Genomic DNA, 5,410 nt, shown 5'->3' with positions numbered 1-5,410 from the left:
TTTTATTTTGCGAAGATATGCGAAGAAGTGCTTCATAAAATTTTTACACCCAAATAATGTGAAAAGATACGAATAGAGCAGCGAAAATAGTTTATTTTAGATAAAATATCCAAAGAGTTTATGAAAATTACGAAGAGTAATTGTTTCACATTCGCTACATGTAATCATCATGGAAACCATCGAAATGGAATGCGCGCATGCAGACACACACTCCCAATCCATTTCCCCAAAACACAGTCATGCAAAATATTTGCTTAGACTTCGGCTACGGGAACACTCACATTCTATTTTGACACATGTCTGCTGAGTTTAAATCGATTTAAGGAAAATATCTTAAGAGGATTAAGGAAATAGTTTGTAAATCTTCTTTATATTGAGTTCAACGTCGATTTTTGTGTTCTGATTGTGTTGCATTACAAAGGAGAAGTTAAAATAGTGCTCGTAAGGAGCTATTGTTAAAATAATGTTTGGTTCCATTATTGAAAGTATCCTAAATATATTATTCAAAGACGAAAAAAATGATAAGTCGGAAGTAGAAAAGTCAAATTGATTTTCAAAAAAGCATGAAGACTTCAACGAAAATTCAATTTGAATATATTTTGGCTTCTTTATATCTTAAAAATCTACTGCTAAAAATATAGCTTGATGACATCACAATGTGCATTAAGTATCTCCGAGTTAATATAGGTATGTATAATGTATACAGTATAAGTATGCGTTCGCATGCTAATCAAACCTATGTAAGAGACACATAACTCATTGCAAAGTGAGATTACATAATTGTGATGATTTTATCTATTAATTAATTACAATTATTAAAAAAATCATACCTAAAATTAAGTTAAATTTAATTGAACTCACATTTCATTTACTCAAATATATATAATTTATAAAAACAAACAATAGCCAGCATTCCAACCAATACAACTTGAAATGAAGATCAGAAGAAGAAATAGCCAAAGTGTTACCTAAATGTACAAAACAGAATAAACTTGCAGAGAGAATATGGAACGTAACAAATAAAGCGATATAAAAACGTCATCATTATTATACATATGATATATTACGGCTGTAGCTATAAAATCTCCAATCATAGACCACAAAATTCAATTTAGTCGGAAGCTGAAAAATCTCACTTCATATGACGAGAACGTTTTTTTGGACTATCCCCTTATTGAAACGCAATTAGTACTTATAAAATCAAATTTGCGAAATTTGAACGACCTAAAGAAGTCTTAATAGCTTACTCGACACAAATGGCATGTCTCTCAGTTTAATTAAATCTGAACTCAGATTAATTACTAGTATATAAACTAGATGTGTTAAACGCCACTGATACCTACAGATTCTGTGAAATTCAGAGTTAAACCTACTCCCATCTCATCTGGCGTGCGGATATTATGAAGGAATCAGATATCTCTACAGGACTTTAACTGAAACAATTAGAGGTACTGGGTTACTGAAAAGAGATATATTTAGGTTTGTCATTTTTAGGTTTGTATTTATATGACTGAAATGTTATCAAAAACTGTCGAAGAGTAGCACTTACCAGTTTAATAAGGTAAATATTATTTATTATATTTATGAACACTTTTTAATGATACAATAAACATGATTATTTTCTTTTTTTCTAAAACAAAGACTATCAACTATCATTCTGAATAATGAAACTCTGCAAACCTAAGAGTTAAACTGAAGATAACTTCTGACTTACTTTTGTGAATTTTTGCGAGTTTTTGCTTTAGTTGTTGTGGTTTTCATACTATAATTAAAGTTTAACTAAAATATGACATAGTAATTGAAATCCTTAGAATTGAATTCACAAGTAAAGAGAAAATTGATGCTTGATTGCAAATATTTCAGAGCAAATTTACGAATTCCATTTCATTAAGCAACATGTATACAATTGGTTATTGTCTTGAAATGGTGATTATTTCGCATTTAACTTCTTTGGTCCATCAAGAGCAGAAAATGAAACGAAACCCGAAAAATGCCTTTGCAGTCAAAATTCTATTTTCTTGCAATTTACACAGAATGAAAAGGATTTTCAGATTTTTGGAAATGGATTTTTGCATTGAAAAATAATATAAACGTAAAAAAAAATTCTTCTAAGCAATTGAGTTCTATGCCAATTTTATTCAACCAATTTTAGTAGCAGTTTGCAGATTCTCAATTAAATAAAATGTTTTTAAAATTAAACTTTAAAACACATTTGTGAATTTGCATCTAAAAAACACGTTTTCGTATTCAGAAAAGTGAGCTCTATCCCTACAAAAGCGATAGAAAACGAAGAAAACCTCTACAGCTTCCTATTTTACTCATTTTGACTACTGTAACTATGGCAGATCTAAACTTCTAAATTCATTACTAACAGTTATTACCTTCATTTGCAAATGCTATTTTGTTTCAAATGGATGCCAGCTTGTTTAAACAATTCCAGTTCTGACGTCAGGCCGAGAGGTAAAGGGGAAAACACTCGTACATTTTGTTTTGAAATCAACAGACATGCAATTTATTTGGTATCTCATATTTCATAGTTCATAGCTCATATTACTGAAATGTATCTTACGTGACGTGTTACACTATTACTGTTTACTTTTCCAACTTGATCTGATTGCCAACATAAAAAAGTACCGAGCAGTGAAATGAGTAACACAAGTAAAATCCTTCAAAAATGGAATTTCGTTGTCTAACAATTTTGAAATATTGTTGGATAAAGTTTGATTGAACATTTTCTCTTGCACTTTCACTAAATTCCACAATTGTCAGACTGCAAAGAAAACTGAAATGCAAAACAATGCATAAATTTATCCCTTAGTCATATGATTCACATACATCAGGAAAATTATATCATCCTTACATTCAGATGAAATAAATGATGAATAATAAAAACGAATCTATAACAAATCCTTAAAGAATTTTTCTCCGAAAAACAATTTAATAAAATATACTGAATGAAGTTATCCAGAAAATATGCAAGTAAATGTTTTGTGATTGGTTTTTTTAAGAATTCGTATTTTAAATGACGTCAGTTAGATTGATAAATAGATAATAATTGTTCGTCTACTAGAAGAATAATTTAAGATGGGCCTTTTGCAAGAGAAGTCTTAAACCAGCTATTAAACGTATTTAGAAGAGAAATGAAGTTTTGAACTAAGAAACCAATGTTACGTCTGATAAATATTTAAAGTAGTAAAAAAACTCTATCCAGTGAATCTTCTTTTCTACTTTCACTCACGTTTTCGATGGTAGTCGTTGTAAACAGTATTCATTCGGCAGATATATCTATCTGTGTTGCGCATGCATTTCACAATTAAAGAACGTTAGTAACTGTTGTCTTCATTTTTGACAAAGCTATGCCAAGAAGGTGCTAGAGAGTGTCTTAAACTTTTAGTAAAAGAATATCATGTATGACAATGTATGACTACAATAATCAGGAACCTTTTATGAATTCTGTTGATGCCAATAGCTCCTGTTTAAGATAGTTATTTTACAGCATAGAAATATATACTAATTCGTATGTACATTTTGCAATCCTTTTCTTAACTATTTGTATGTTATATGTATGCACTTTTAAAAAAACAAATACCTGAATCATAATTATATTTAAAACAAAACATTAGATTCAAAAACTCCGTTACTTGTAGTCAGATGATTTATGATTTATGATTAATATAAGTGCATTTGCAAAAGGACACAAGGGCAACAAAGTACTTAAAGGAGACAATGCAACTATTATCTTAAACCAAATTGACGTAATAAAGATTTATGAATTTGACATTTGTTAAGGCAGAAAACAGAATTTCAGTTTAAGAAATGTTTAAATAAACAGAATTTCATGCAAATCGTATTAACTTCCTAAGCTAACATTACTTATGAATGTTCATCAAAGGATAACCAAAAGAAGTTTGAAATATGGATTTCAATTCCAATTATGCGAAAATACAATGTAATAGAATACAAAGGTTTCGGTATAGAATTTCAACTTATAAAACTGAGTAAGTGACTTTAACTCAACTTTTACTGGAAAGTGACAAAATCTAATCTCATAAACGGATTTGTAATACAACGTTTGAATAGATGGTTTAATAGTTGGAAGTATATTCTTTACACTCCTTATATGCGAATGCAAATTTCTATAGAATATGGAAGAAGTAAATAAGATTAAACTGTTTAATAGGTACTGAAATTAGGAATTTATAAGTTGTGAAAGAGTGAGATTTCGATTCTAATTGGTATCATCATCGGATACTGTCGTATGCAACAGTTAGTATTACATTTTATGGCTGCTACAGAACTTTTGATGAAGAGGAACAAGAAAAAACCCAAAAAGCTCCATGTTTCTGCCCAGGGCATAACAAATGAATTATTGCTATATTAGATTACTGTGAGTTTAGTGATATTTCATAGATTGCTAACATTAATATGACAAAATTGTTCAACGTGGAACTAAAATAAAATATCATTACAACGAACTAATTTAGCTTAAATTCATTTCAAAATAAAAACATCAACTATCACAAGTACATCCTTAATGAGATCGTAAAACTATTATTGATTAAAAATGCACTCAAAGCATAATGCAGCTGATATAATTACTCTAATATTAATATCGATTAGTGGTTATATCCTATAGAAAACGTGAAACTAATCAGATCTAGATGGTTTTATATTAAGATTATACCTAACAAAATGCATATATACATTTTGTATAAAATTAAAAAATCAACAACCTTACATGTAAAATGATAACTATATACTTAAATATGAGTTTAGACAACTTTTTGTTGCTGCTTGTTTCCTAAAAATTTTTGAAATAACTGTTATTTTGAGTCCCTTGTAAAGGTCCGCTTTTAAGCTCTGGTATTACAATGGGCCCATATTGCCGAATTAAATAAGTCAACTCAACTAATTGCCATATTAACCTAACCTAACCTACCATTTCTTTTTTCACTTCTACTAAGTAATACCAAACCATATGAAAATTATAAAAGCAGTAATATTCTATTTGGATACAATATGTATAGTAAGCTCTTTTATATACTAAATTTTTAGCATTAGATACATATTTGAGTAATTTCAAAAAATAAAATACTTTCTTTTTAAAATAAAAATAAAGCAAAGTAAGTATTTAAAAAGTTTGTGAAAAGAAAATTTATGAAAGAAAAATTTGTTTTTCAAAAATATGTCTTTTGTAACTTCTGCTCAAAAAGTACTCGGATTTAAATAAAACACACAAACTTAAATTTTATTCCAAATTTATTTTATCTCCTTCAAAATATGCTCTTTCTGAAGCGATACACATATGCCAACGCTTAACCCAATCTTCCATATACTTTTCGTAGGCCCGTGAAGGTATGGCTTTTAGTTCCTTCAGCGAATTCTCTTTTACCGATTCAATCGACCCAAA

This window comes from Teleopsis dalmanni, chromosome 1 (assembly GCF_002237135.1).
Source record: "Teleopsis dalmanni isolate 2A chromosome 1, ASM223713v2, whole genome shotgun sequence".
In the NCBI taxonomy this organism is placed as follows: Eukaryota; Metazoa; Arthropoda; class Insecta; order Diptera; family Diopsidae; genus Teleopsis; species Teleopsis dalmanni.
The sequence above is the reverse complement of the archived record's forward strand: the minus strand, read 5'-3'. Positions refer to the sequence as shown.